Source organism: Marmota monax, unplaced genomic scaffold (genome assembly GCF_021218885.2).
Source record: "Marmota monax isolate L192 unplaced genomic scaffold, Marmota_monax_Labrador192_F-V1.1 WCK01_AAM20220418_F8-fsc00005, whole genome shotgun sequence".
Taxonomy (NCBI): domain Eukaryota; kingdom Metazoa; phylum Chordata; class Mammalia; order Rodentia; family Sciuridae; genus Marmota; species Marmota monax.
This window is the reverse complement of record NW_026692254.1, coordinates 10,623,357-10,638,226: the sequence shown is the minus strand read 5'-3', so window position 1 is coordinate 10,638,226 and position 14,870 is coordinate 10,623,357. Positions and strand designations below refer to the sequence as shown.

At 43.7% G+C, this 14,870-nt stretch overlaps 1 long non-coding RNA gene across 1 annotated transcript in view; it reads right to left on the bottom strand.

The window, feature by feature from the left end:
* Window positions 1–10,834: 10,834 nt before the first annotated feature.
* LOC124086873 (uncharacterized) overlaps window positions 10,835–14,870 on the bottom strand; it is a 34,120-nt gene continuing 30,084 nt past the window's right edge. The window contains exon 3 of the long non-coding RNA XR_006849956.2: window positions 10,835–13,179. This is a non-coding gene — a long non-coding RNA (uncharacterized LOC124086873). The remainder of the gene's footprint in view (window positions 13,180–14,870) is intronic.

The window sequence follows — 14,870 nt, the reverse complement described above, 5'->3', positions numbered from 1 at the left end:
TTGAATTTGGGACATGTAATCAAGAGAGAACTCAAATATTTGAGTGATGCTGCCATAATAAAACTGCTTCAAGTTACATCTACTTCTTTTGTGAACAGGAGATCTCAATGTCCCAAATGTAAAAAATGAGAAATGCGATTAAATGGATGCTGCCCGATAGTATGCAGTGTTGACCCAGGCATGCATGAACCAGTCCTGGAAGAGTTCTGTTTCAATAAAAGATAAATTTTCTCAGTAGAATGCAAGTTTTTTTTAAAATAATCATTCTTTAAATATTAAGTATATTTATGATGTATTATTTAATTGTGCACTAATATTATAATTCAACCCAGATGCCTTTTCAAAGACTTAGAATCATATGGTTGCAGGAAATTTTTAAAACTTAGAATAAAGGTGATATAATTTTGTTCCAGAGAGGTGACAATACTCAATGAAAAATCTTCAAGCACAAAACATATAACATTGAATTAAATTCTATGAGAGAACTGGGTTGAAAATACAAATTCTGTGAGAACTTGGGGAGAAATCTGATGCAGCCCTATTGTGCACTGATCCTCAGATGGGTAGATAGGAGCAGCCCCAGTGTTATGGAGAGAACATAGCCTCAGGAGGGGGACATCTGGTTCAGCCCCAGGGCCAGGCTTCACTCACCAAGTGACTTCAGGAATTCTGGAGCCTCTGGGTGGCTCTGTTTTACCCATTAGAAAGCAATCACCTGTGATGAGGCTGCAGACAGCAGTGGGCGTGACCTGCAGCCACGCACCTTTCCAGTCAGAGCAGGGCAGTGATCAAGAGTTTGTTGGAAACAGTTATTGTATATCTTCTTCTGAGAAGTGTCTGTTCAGTTACTTAGCCCGTTTATTGATTGGGTTATTATTATTATTTTTTGGTGTCAAGTAAGTAACAATAAGTGTTGGCAAGGATGTGGGGGAAAAGGCACACTCTTATATTTGGTGGGACTGCAAATTGATGCAACCAATCTGGAAAGCAGTATGGAGATTCCTTAGAAAACTTGGAATGGAACCACCATTTGATCCTGCTCGGTTTATATCCTAAGGAATTCAAAACAGCATACTATAATGATGCTGCCACATCAATGTTTATAACAGCACATTTCATAATAGCTAAATTGTGGAACCAACCTAGATGCCCTTCAATAGATGAATGGATAAAGAAACTGTGATTTATATACAAAATGAAATATTACTCAGCCTTAAAAGAGAATAAAATCATGGCATTTGCAGATAAATGGATTGATTTGGAGAATATCATGCTAAGTGAAGTAAGCCAATCCCAAAAAACCAAAGACCTAATGTTTTCTCTGATAAGTGGATGCTCATCCACAATAGGGGTAGAGGATATCACTGGAAGAATGGAGGAACTTTAGATAGGGCAAAGGGGAGGGAGGGGAATGGAAGGGGCTTGGGGGTAGGAAAGATGGTGGAATGAGATGGACATCATTAACCTAGGTACATGTATGAAGACACAATGGTATGACTCTACCTTGTGTACAGCCAGAATAATGAAAAATTGTGCTCCATACGTATACTATGAATTGAAATGCATTCTGCTGTCATGTATAACAAATTAATTAATTAATTTTTAAAAAGAAAGAGTATACTGGGAGCAGGGCACGGTTGAAGATGCCTGTAATCTCAGTGGCTCAGTAGGCTGAGGCAGGAGGATCGTGAATTCAAAGCCAGCCTCAGAAACTTAGCTAGACATTTCTCTAAAAACATTAAAAAAAAAAAACAGCTGGGGATGTGGCTCAGTGGTTAAGCACCTCTGGGTTCAATCACTGTTTACCCCCCACCCAGCAAAAAAAAAAAGTGTTTGTGGGAAGCCCAGGAGACCAGGTGCAGCCCCTCTGCCAGTGGTGTGAAGGTGGGACCCATAAAACCAGGTGATGGGTTTTCTGCAGACCCTGTTTCCTCCCTCCCAGAATCTTCCCTTGTGTGTGCTCTCAGGGTAATAGGGTAACAGCAGCAATTTTGTAATGGGGAGCATCAGGTCTGCTGACCCTAAAAGAGAAGGCTTTTAGTGTCCAGCCTGGTGAGATTCTCTACAAGTGGGTCTCGGGCTGCTGACTCCCAGGAACTGGGGAAGGCTAATGTCTTTTTTTTTTTTTTTTTTTTGGCACCAGGGAGTGATCTCAGGGACACTCAACCACTGAGCCACATCCCCAGCCCTATTTTTGTATTTTATTTAGAGACAGGGTCTCACTGAGTTGCTTAGGGCCTCGCTGTTGCTGAGGTTGGCCTTGAACTCGAGATCCTCCTGTCTCAGCCTCCTGAGCCTCTGGGATTACAGGCATGTGCCATCACACCGGCTCCAATGTCTTTCTGACCTCATTTGTGCCTAAACCCAACCCTCATGCAGGTGATCCCCAAGCGTTCTCCTGCCCTGTGTCCCATGAGGAGTATGAAACACTTCACCCACAAGTCAAAAGTGCTTCAGGCCAGCAGCTTGTGGTAGAAAGGACAGAGGAGTCCAAAATAAGTGCTTCTCTCTCCACTTCTACCCTGTTCTTGCTGTCTCTCAAGCCCCTAGCTCAGTATCCACCAGCTTGGAAACTCCCAGCTGCCTTAGTTTCTCCTTCCAGGGTTTTTTCCAACCTCCAACACCAACTGGGTGCAAAGAATATTTTATTTAATCAGGTTCTCTTGACTCTGAGGTGAATGGCTCAATGCAATACATTGCATCCATGATTGGAGAAGATAGAGGAGGTGGGGTCTGTTCTGTGGGGAAAGTGCCATTACTGGAGAAGAAGGAGGTGGACAGTGGTCCTGATTAGGGAAGGAAGAGGTGGGCTCTGGTTAATGACTGGAGTGGGGAGGTGTGATCCTCATTTAGTTTCATTGTCTCTCTAGGGCAGCTTCAGTTTACATCCTTGCTGGGTTTTCTAAGAAGGGTACACATATCATCACATGATGTGAAGACAGCAGTATCTAGCTTTATATGAGGGGGAATAGTCCTTCTCTTGCCTAACCCTTGACACTTGCAAGGGTCTTTATCCTTCTAAGACTCCTGCCCACCATCTTTGCCAGTCCAGCAACCCTTTCCCCTTCTTTTGGGTCTGCCTCTGTTTGCCTTTGTGATATGCCTTGCTTCCCAGGTTTCTTGGTAGAGCTGCTGACCAAGGTGTCCCATGCCTCTGAGAGGAAATCTAAGGCATAGGTGGTCAACAGAACTTGTCTTGCAGAGCCCGCTGTTAGGTTCTGCACTCAGAGTGATCCCAGTGCCTTTCCTTTTGCAGGTGGAGCACCCACCCTTCCTTCCATTCTGCCTCCTGTATTCTTCCCTGCCTTCCTTTTTAATGTTCTGCTTGCAGTAGTTGGGTTTTTGACTGACCACTAAAGAATGCTAATGAAATCTTCCTCTCCCCTGGGACAATTTCATCCCATCTTTCAACAGACAGGAGGCAGGGAAAAGCTTAAGAAACGAGTATACAATACATTCTGTGCCTGCAATGGCATGTGTTCCTCCAAATGTTCTCTTACTCCAGAGGAAGGTGGGTGGCCTGGCATGTGTGCAGCCCCAGTGGTAAGGAAAGGGCAGAGGTGCCCAGGGGTGAGAGTCAGAGGGGGAGGGATCCTGGCAGCTGTTTCTGGGGGTCCAGCTGCACCCATTTGTTTTCCTGTTCCTTAAGCTAATAAATTCCCTCTGCCTAAGTTGGTTCAGGTTGGTTTTGTCACTCATAGCCAGACACATGTTGAAAATTTTATCTGGAGAATATTTGATTTCCATTGTTAGCAATCATTGTGAACTGAATAAACTGAAAACCTAGAAATGCTGAATAAAAAATAACACAAGTGCTTTATAAAGTCAGAGTTTTTCTTGCAAGGGGAATTTTCAGGAGCTAAAAAGAAGGTGAAAACCAGGGTGGTGAGAGGAACTGAGAGCAGGCTCTTCTCTGTGGTTTCCGTCAGCTTCAGGAACCAAAATTTGTCTTAAAAAAAAAAAAACTGAGCAGAAAGTACAGAGAGTTCCAATAGACTGCCCTCCTCCTCCATAATTTACCCTAATGTTAAGGTCTTTCATGAATGTGGCAAATTTGTTATAATTGATGAACCAATATTGGTAAACTTGTTATTAACTGAAGTCCACAGTTTACATTGGGATTCATTGTGTTGTACATGCTATGGGTTTGGATAAATATATAATGTTATGTATCAACCATTATGGTATCTTACAGAATAGTTTCACTGTGACCCCAAATCCTCTGGGCTCTGCCTACTTATCTTTCCCATCCCCCCAGTCCCTGGCAATCACTGGTCTTTTTTATTGTCTCTGTAGTTTTGCCTTTTTCACAATGTCATATACTTTTATTAAATGGTATGTAGACCTTTCAGATTGACTTCTTTCACTTAGTAATATGCATTTAAGTTTCCTCCATGTATTTTTATAGTTTGATAGCTAATTTCTTTTTATCACTGAATAATATCTTATTATCTGGATGTACCACAGTTTATTTGTATATTCACGAATGGAAGGACCATCTTGATTTCTTCCAACATTTAGCTATTATATAAAAAAAAAACTACTATAAATATTCATATGCAGGTTTTGTGAGGTAATAAATTATCAATTCAATTGACTAAGTACCAAGAAGTGTGATTGTTGGATCACACGGAAATATTATGTTTAACTTTCTAATAAACAGCCACACTGTCTTCCAAAGCAGCTGTATCATTTTGAATTCTCACCAGCAAAAATCAAACAGAAAAAGGTAATGGTGAAAGCATGAAAGGAACTTTAAGCAATGCAGCTGCACTGAGCAGACAAGGGGACCCATGTGATTAGCCTTGTGTTCAAGGGATTGACAATGACTTTGAGATTTTATAAAAAGGGGAATGAGGGCAAGGGTCAGGGGTTTGCTTAGCTTGAGGCTTTTCACAGCTTACAAAGCAGGTGATCTTGATCAGGTGTGGTCTGCTCCATCATGATCTCAAGATTGGTTAAGTGGAGTCTTGTTCTGGATAAAAAAGCTGCTATTGCCTTTTGGGTAGCCTAGACTAGTTACAAGGTGTTTATCCATCCTTATTCCTGGACTTCAAGGTGACTCAGAGCAAAGGAGACAGATACAAAAATGGAGGCAAAAACACCAAGTCTTTAACCCTGCTTTTAGCCACCAATTGGACAGTTGCAGGCAAAAGTGAAGTATCCAAGTCCTTTGTTACATAAAGATAAACAGAAGTGAATAAATGGGAAAGGAGCCACCTCCTTTACTTTCCCTTCTTAGAGTATCTATTTGGGAAGCAAAATGGATCTGAGTCTTTTTTCTTAACCTTTGGAAGGTAGATAAATCTCTTCAGGAACTGGAAAAAATCCTTCTTCTCAGTCTTACAATGCAGCAATTTCTCCCGGAACAGAGGTCTATAAGATCCTTGAAATGTGGAGTTAACCTAGCAGCCTAGATCAAGGTATAAGCATTTGTCCTTCAGGAGAGAAATTTTCTTATTCTTTTGGAGGAGGTGAATTAGCTACACAAATAGCTACCTCATTCCTAAGTAAACTTTTTTTTCCTGCTTTGTTGTACAAACTGTGTGGAATTTTACTGTGGCTTGATCATCTTTTGTGAGCTATCTATATTCATGTGCTCTGTTATGCTCACTAAATAATTAACTACCTTTCTTTCTGTGTTGATATGGGGAAATACCTCTGTTGGAAGTATTTTTATTTCTCCAAAAGCAGATATTTAGAACCAAGTCCTCTATTAGAAGTTGATACCCTTAGCTGGGTGCTGTGGCACACACCTGAAATTCCAGCTATTCAAGAGGTTCAGGCAGGAGAATCACAAATTCAATGCCAGCCTTGGCAACTGAGTGAGACCCTGTCTCAAAACTAAAAGGGGGATGAAGCTCAGCAATAGAGTACTCCTGGGTTCAATTCCCAGCACCCCACCCACACACACAATGTTGATACTCTTGAAAATCCCACCCTATGAGAAAGACCATGGAGGCCACAGAGGGATTATTTATCTTGGACTTGGCTCTAGATTGAAACAACCTTCTTCAAGTCTATGGTCTGAATGTTGATGTTCCCTCGAAACACATGTTGGAACCTAATACCCAATGTAATAGTATTAAGAAGTGGGGTCTTTGGGAAAGTGATTAAGCCATGACAGTTTTATCTTCATAAATGGAATTAGTTCCTTTATAAAAGAGTTTGAAGGTCTGTGGGTGTGGCTCAGTGGTAGAGCGTGCACTTAGCATGTATGAGGCCCTGGATTCAATCCCTAGCCCCAAGAAGAAAGAAAGAGAGAAAGAAAGAAAGGAGTGGGGGGAAAGAAATAAAGTGAGAGAGAAAAAGATTGAAGAGAGCTGTCTTGTTCCTTTTGCCATGTGAGGATGCAACCAGAGTGACATTCATGAAGCAGAGAGCAAGATTTCACCAGACACTGAATCTGATCTTGGATCTTGATGTCAGACTTCCCAGACTCCAGAACCATGAGAAATAAATTTATATTAATTATAAATTACCCAGTCTAAGGTATTTTGTTAGGGCAACCTGAGCACAATAAGACCTCGAAATTCAGGAGTGACAAGCTTGCCAACATGTGAGCCTGGGGTTCTAGTTTATACCAATGGATTGGCATAGGAACCCCATGTCAAAAATTAACAAGTGATCCCTAATCCTGGGTTTTGACTCCTCCCCAACCCCCACCCCATTCCATCCTCCAAAAACAAAAAGAAAAAAGAAAAAAAAGTGGTTCCTGACTGATAAACATAAATGGAGGATCTAGAAGTAAACACAAATGTAGGATCAGAGCTCAGAAGAACCTATATAACATGACCACAGATAAAGTCTGATGGAACATGAGGTAATCCTTGATTACAACAGAGCCCAGGAAAAACTACTGTGAGCAGGAATCAGCAGAAACCTAAACAGTAGCATTTGACCTCCACATCAAATTCTGATAGCAAAAATTGACTGATGTCTATCCTAAAATGGGTGTTTTAAAATCAGACAGAAATGAAAAATATAGCCACTGAATTTAAAAACATCATAGATAGTTTTGAAAGCAGATTAGGCACTATTTAAGAGAGAATTGGGGAAGTCACATTAGACCTGCTACACAAAGAGATTTTTTTTTTTCACAAAGAGATTTTTTTTTGATGGACCTTTATTTTATTTTTATGTGGTGCTGAGAATCAAACCAAGTGCCTCACACATGCTAGGTGAGCACTCTACCACTGAGCTACAACCCCAATCCTCACAAAGAGATTTAAAAAAAAAATGAAAAAGGTTTAAGAGCATGTAGAATGGGATAAGAAAGTCTAATCTAAAAATAACAAGTACAATAAGGAGAGAATAGAAAAAAAGGGGGCGCAGCAAAACCCCCCCCCAAAAAAAAATCTGATAATTTTTTAGAACAAATGAAAGACAGGAGCTCCAGAAATCCAAGGAGTATGTGATGAAAGTTTCCTTAAGCACTTACCAAGAACATAAACCACTCCTTGGGGCAGATGAAAGACTCAACTAGAATTGTAGTTGAAGGAATAAAATGTCTCAGCATTTGCCATTTCCTCTATCTATGTACCTAAACTTTGAGTAGAAGCATCTCTACCATGCTCAGAAAGGATGGCTTAGAGGCACACGGCAGCCAGCGTCCGCAGTGGGCGTATCTTCACAGTTAAATCCTCTCCTTCTCTGACTTCTCCTTTCCTACTCCTTCACTGATCACAGCAGTGCTGGGATCAAACCCGGGCATTCGCACATGCCAGGCAAAGCACTTTATCACTGAGCTAAATCCCCACCTTTTTATTTTATTTTATTTTGAGGCAGGTTCTTGCTAATTTGCCCGGGCTGGTCTCAAATATGTGATTCTCCTGCTTCAGCCTATTGAGTAGCAGGTATTCCAGGCATGTCTCACCATGCCTGACATTTGCAGACCTTTTTGTGGTCTGTGCTCATGATATTCTGTGCCCTGGAGGTCCTAGGGCAAGTTCTGGTCATTGTGTCCTCTTCTTAGTTTGGCTTGGTCCTGGGGTTCGTTAGATTCACAGATGGGACTTAACAAAGAGGGTGGCCATGAGCTCTTTTTAGAGGTGAGGGAGGAGCTGAAGAAGAGGAGGGCAGGGGCGAGGAAGGAGAAGACAGGTACCAGGAAAAGAAGGGAGGAAATCGGTGTGTTTCCTGGATTCCTACCTAGAACTTCCCTGTTATCTCAGGGCCTAAAAAAAAAAAAAAAAAAGATCAGTCACAGGTCACAGAGCTCATGAGTTTCTCCTAGAAATCTGCCCACAGCCCATAATGCCATCAGTTGACAGCAATTGTAGTAGTGTAAAAAGTAAGACTTTTAAAGACCTCACACGTTTAAAAAATAAGAATACAGGTGTGATGGCACATGCCTGTGATCTCAGAGACTCCAGGAGGCTGAGGCAGGAGAATTTCAAGTTAGAGGCCAGCCTCAGCAATTTACACAAGACCTTGTTTCAAAGTAAAAAATAAATAGGATAGGGGATGTAGTTCAATGGTAAAGTGCTTCTGGGTTTGATCCCCAGTGCCTAAATAAATAAAGAATAAAAATAATACTAAGTATAAGGAACTCCCCAGCATTTTCATTCCCTCCTCATGTTTTACTGTTCTAAGTCTGATGGTCAGGATGGAACCCTGATCTCTTCACTTACTGCTGAGCTAATTATAGCTCCACACTTCAGTTTTTTCATCCACAAAATGTGGATAATAATAGAACCTCATGTGAGCTTGGTGTGGTGGCACATGCCTGTAATCCCAAACACTGGGGAGGCTGAGGCAGGAGGATTGTAAATGCAAAGCCAGCCTCAGCAACTTAATGAGACTCTGTCCCAAAAAAACAGAAGAGAAAGGATTGGGAGTGTAGCTTAGTGATAAAGAACCCCTGGGTTTAATACCCAGTACCAGATAATAATAATAATAATAACAACAACAACAATAATAATAATATAATCTCATTAGGATTGTCAGAAATAGTAAACAAATTGATGCCTATAAATTATGTAGTACAGGGCCTGGCACAGAGTGAGTGAGTGCTCCACTGGTAGGTATTAATTTTATCAATGTTATATGTTTTGGAAGATAACATTACATTTTTTTCTTTTTTCCATTATTTTTTGATGCCCTGATTTGCTAGTTCTCTAAGCTCCTGTCTGGTTGATAACTGTTGTCCTAACACTGCACTTAAGTGGTCTTCATAGTTCCTCAGAGCATTTGGGAACAACCAGATGTTTTTGTGCCAGGACATATTTGTTAAACAAATGAGTACACACGGTTCATGTAGCATTAATAGAAAACCTTGGTTCTTGAACTTGGGTGGGCATTAGAGTCCCTGGGGTCTTGTAAACATGCTGATGCCCAGCTCACCCCCAGGATCTCTAATTTTGGAGGGTCCATAGTTTCTTTTTCCAGCCAGTTCCCAGGTGATGCTGATGTAGCCAGGAACCATACTTGGAGAACCACTGCTTTGGAAGAGGGATGTGATGACGAGGAAGACTTTTTTCAGGGCAACTGAAGCCCCTGGGTGATGAGTGCAATATGAGATGGCATAGGGAATATCAAGAGCTACAAGAGTTTGGAAAAGTGTCTTTCTATCCAGGCAGGAAAATCTGAGAGGGACTCATGTTGAGGAGCCATTTGAAATGGGTCTGTGTGGCAGGGAGAATTTCTGCTCAGCTACTGGCCCTACAGATATTGTGTGGTGGCCTTGAAGTATATACTTCTGTTGTGAAGAGGTGGGATTTATGTCTTGTCCTTGTATCTGGGTGGGTTTGTGGCTGCTTAGACCAGTCAACAAGGTCAACTTATCCAGTAAGCACAGTGCCCAGGGACCATATTTTTAAGGCCAATGAATATATTTTAATTTCTCTTAAAGTCAATAGGAAAGACGAATTGATAATAATGAACATATAGTCATCAATCTGGACTTGATTATATTTTGCATTTTACCAACATAGTCTTGCAATATAAGTTAATATATTTTATGGAAGAAGGGACTCAGGAAGGTGAATATACCTAAGACCCCCCAAAAGTCATGATATGGCTCTACCTATGGAGTATGTTGGAAATGATGCTCTGGCTCCTGAGTGAGCCTGCTAAGCCCATGCATCATGCGCCTACTCTCTTGGGAGGTTCCCATTTCCCTTGAGACCCCACAAGGCCCATCAGCTATAGCCAGTAATCAAGCCACCTTGGCGTTCAGCCTGGTTGAACTCTTGGGTGACTGCAGTCCCAAAGGCAACCATGTGTGGAGTTTCAAGTGAGAATAATATAATCCCCAAATTTCTGGCCCCCAAACCATGACTAAAATAAAAATGGTTTTTTTTTCAGTGGCTAAGATTGTTGTTTTTGTTTTTGTATTTTGTGGTGCTGGAGATCAAAGCCATTTGACCATGATAGTGGCTAAGTTTTGGGATAATTTGCTAAGTTGAAATAGTAGTCAGAACATTCAGTCAAGGAAGGGTTCAGAGACTGTTGCTCTTGTGGACATGATAAATAGATTCATGATCCCTGATCCCAGCACCGACTGCAGTTTGGGGTGAGTTTTATGACATACTGGTTTGTGGACTCTTGATTGCCCACTTGATGAACCAAGCCTGTGAAGCAATTGCCTCTTCAGTCACTGGAAGAAAAGGGTCATAAATTAGTACTGTGTGGGTGATGATGGGGAGATGGTGAGGAATTTAAAGTTAAGAGCAATAATAGGGCATGATCTCACAAAGATCACAGGTGGTGGAACAGAGATTGGAGTCGTGGGGCTGCAAGGAAAGGGCTGGAAAAGATGGGAGGAGACAACAGAGGATGGAGCCTGATCTGTAGACGATAGAGAGGTTTCTTGGACACAAACCACAGGGAGAAAGGCTAGCAAATTTATGCAGAAAAGAAGATTACTGCATGGTATCATTTTACTTTTCCAGGTTGATGGAAGGTTGGAGAAAAGGTGCAGAGCTGCATCAGGCTGGGCATCTGTGCATAAGGTCAAATCATGCCAGGGAACAGTGTGGTGTGAAATGGAATCACTGGACAGTCCCCTGAAGCTGCTGTGGAAAACATTCCCTTGCCTTCAGTGCCTGGGTCAAGGTCCCAGGTAAGAACTTTGAATTGTGGCCTGGGCATGTACCTCAATGGTAGGGTGCTTGCCTAGAATACATGAGGCCCTGGACTCAATCCCTAGCACTGAAAGAAAAGGAAAGAAATTTATTTGGTGGCGGGATTTCAGTGGTAGATTGTGCACTTATCTGGGTTTAGTCCCCAGCACCAAACACACATACAAAAATCTCCACAAGTAAGAGATTGGCTTGATCCAAGGTGTGGCAATGGGCAGGGAGAGTAGATAATTAAGGAACACAGGCTATCCCAGAGTCAAGCTGTCAATTCACACTGTTTGGGTTCAAATCTTGGCTTGCAGTGACCTCAGGTAATTTCAATAATTATTTGACTGATAGAAATCTTTGTTTCTTCATGTGAAAAATGTGGACAATGATATTATCTACCCAATGAGTTGTGAACAGGATAAAATATGATTATCCTGACAAGGTATTTATAATAAATGCTCATTGTGACATGAAAAATTGTGCTGCATACATGTAATAAGAATTGTAATGCATTCCTTTGTCATTTATTTAAAAAAAATCAATAAAAAATGCCCATTGTAAGAAGCCAAGAGGGGTCAGTTATCCTCATTACCGTCCAAAATTGGAGGTGAGCAAGATGGGGATAGTGGGGAATCGAGGACTATGCTCAGGGTTTTTCTGGACCCCTGGGTAGAGAAGTGAAGAAGAATTGAGGAGGTACAGGCTGCAAAGGAAAATGCTGACTTCAGCTCTGGGTGGGTTGTGTTTCTGTGCTCCCAGGAAATTCTGGGGCCTTGTGAAATGGGGCCTGGCTTCAGGAGCAAGTCCCAGGCTGAAGACAGATTTAAAAATTCTTGGCAGGGAGACAGTGACTGTGCTATGGGTGCTTAATGGTAAGGGAGAGAGGTGCCCAGGGAGACTCTGAGCCACGCATTATAGAAGAGATCGGGTATCTGAAGGTTACTTTCAGTAAGGAAGCAAGATGGAAAAGGAAAGCATCTGAGGTTGGGGTCCTTAGAAGGAAAGCTGGAGAAAATGTCTTTAGGTGGCACTCTCAGGAGTGAGGGAACCCAGGGAGGGAGTGAAAGGAGCTCAGAAAGCATGCAACTGACCTGATCCATAATGGGGAGGGTTTTGCAGCAGAAATGATTCTGCAGTCATGCTGGCTGTTCAGGTGTGTGTTCTGGGGTAAGGGACCTTTGTGCAGCAAAGGATTCTCCTGATGAGGGAGCCTGGTGACCTGTTAGCAGCCTGTACTTAGCTGATAGGGGTAGGTGCAAGAGTCCAGGAAAGGGGTCTAGGTGGGGCACCAACAGCACTGAAGAAGGAAGCAATGTGCAATGTGATCATTAGCAGGGAAACAGGTTCATTCCTGCTGGGGATTGCTGGGAGATGGAGTAGAATGCATCCCAGACTAGGGAGGGGCAGGGTATTTATAATTCAACACCTGTTAGTTTGTGGTCTAGAACTTTTCAGGACATATTAGTTCTTGGCACCTTTGGCTAGTGGGCAAAATTGACGCAGAGAAAAACCCCAAAGAAAAATGTGCAGGTGTGGGTGCTGGAGGTTGGGTTCAGGCAAGGTGGTCAGGGCAGGAGATGTGGATAGGGCAAAACAGGGTCCCCTTTAAAGTGGGGCACAAAAACAACCAAGAAGGAACAGCCAAAGAGGTGGGAGGAGGGTGTCATTCACCTGTAATCCCAGCTGCTCCAGAGACTGAGGCAGGAGGATGACAGGTTTGAGACCAGCCTGGGCAATTTAGGGAGACCCTGTCTTAAATTTTTAAAAGGGAGGGGAGTGTTCTGGGGAAGTAGCTCAGTGATGAGGTTCCCCTGGGTTTAATTCCCGGTGGTGATGTGGTGAGGGGGAGGGAGAAAGTGGGAGGAAATCTAAGAACAGAGCCAGAGCCATGAGAATGATTTGTGACACTCGTATCCATGCTGTGCATCCCACTTCTATTGTATTTGCGTATAGCAGTGGCTCTGAAAGGCCCAAGAGAGGTATCTGTTGCTCCAGTCTCAGCTTGGCACAGTGAAGAGCCAAGTCACTGTGGTCATCCTGGTTGGGCAAGCTGAAGATCGCGTGGTCTGGGAAGTGAAATGAAGCAGAGAGGGGCTGGAAAGCTTCCCTGAAAAATAATGAGAGGAGAAATCTTTACTGATTAGTTAAATCCCGGATAATCCTGGCTGATGAAGGCAGATCCGGACCCCTTAACGGATTTAGGGTTCCAAAATGACTCCGGGGGTATCCCGGGGCGGGGATGGGGCGGGGACACTCTCGAGCGCCATGCCTCCGGCTGAAGATTTGCATATGGTGGGAGAAGCCCACACTCCAGCCTGCCAGGGCATGGAGCCCTCTTTCAAAGGCCGGCGGCCACAAAGACTCCGCATCTGCCCCGGCGCCAGGATGGACTAGAGGAGAGTGAGTGGGTTCGGGAACCAGCTAGCTTTCTCTTGTCCACTACTCCTAAGCCAAGATAAGCTCTTCCTCCATCTTGATGGACGCTGAGCGAAGCACTTCGCCCCTTCTTGCTGCTGCGACCCGGTCCCTTGACACAGAACTGATTTCCCCGTCAGAGGGCGTGATCCTCTGTGGCTGCTGAGGGTGGGGTGCAGGTTAGAGTGACGGGGCAAGGGAGGCGTTTCTCAGTGGAGAGCAGGTCCTGAAGTAGTTTTTTGGTGTGATGTTCCGTGGCCTCCAGGTTGGGACAGGAAAGTGCCCCAGGGTCCAACGAGCTTCTGTCGTGGTTTTTACCATTGGGGATGCCACTGTCAGAAATTGCTGGACATCCCCTGGAGACACGCCTCTTCATGGTCTCCGAGTTCCCTTAGAGCCCCAAGTAGGACTCTTTTTTCTTGGGTCTCTTTGCTCTACTTCCCCTTCCCCATTTCTTTCTCTGAGTCCAATGTTGTCAGGTTAATAGAAATGTCACTTTCTTTCATCCGTAAAATGGGTTTAGTAAGATCTTTCACAAAGGGTTGGAAAAGGGTCTGTTTTGGGCACTGTGTCGAAGTCACCATGTGGAGTGGCTAAGATTCGGTCTCCCTCCCATCCCCCGCCTTTTGGTACTTCTGGATACCTTACCATAAAACTTGGGGTCTGTCGTCTTGGAGACTTCCTGCCTCCCTAGGCAGAAGCTAGGAGAGGAAGGCCCCAAGTCTGTGGACCAGGTGAAGTTGTCGCGTTTGCACCTCGAACTGCAGGTGAGGCGTGCGCATCAGCTGGAGCCTCTTAGACTCTCCCTTGCCGGTGACCCTGTCCTGCCTGCCCATCATGGTGGAGGGCTATTTAATACATGGAATGGTAGGTATCTTTCCTAACTGCGACCCTTAAATTCACATTTACAAATGACCACGCTGCTGGTCGAAGAGCAGGAGCACTTGGCAGTGTTCTGTATCTTCAACGCCTTCCCCTAAATCCAGAGATAAAATTGGGGGAAAATTCCTGGTGGAGCCGAAAAGGACGCCCGCGTCTAAAGCCGCCCTCAAAGCCACCCCCGACCCGGAGCGATTCAAAAGACAATTATCCCAAACGAAAGTTATTGTTTTGCTAATCCCGGGAACAGCTTGCAAGGGGAGATTTGGGTCTTCCTTTAATAATGGAAAGTTAATGCGCAGCCTCTTGTAATTATCTTCATCGGAAGCCCCTTGTTTAATCTGTATGTTTAGAAGAGGCCTCACTCAAACGCGCAAGGAGCGGGAGACCCACTTGCTGAGCGTGGGCTCCCGCGTGCACGCAGCGAACAGCGTAGCATCCTCACAGGGCTCTGGGAGTTCCTCCTCACTAGCTGAATGACCTCGGCCGTCTGGCCCTTCACGA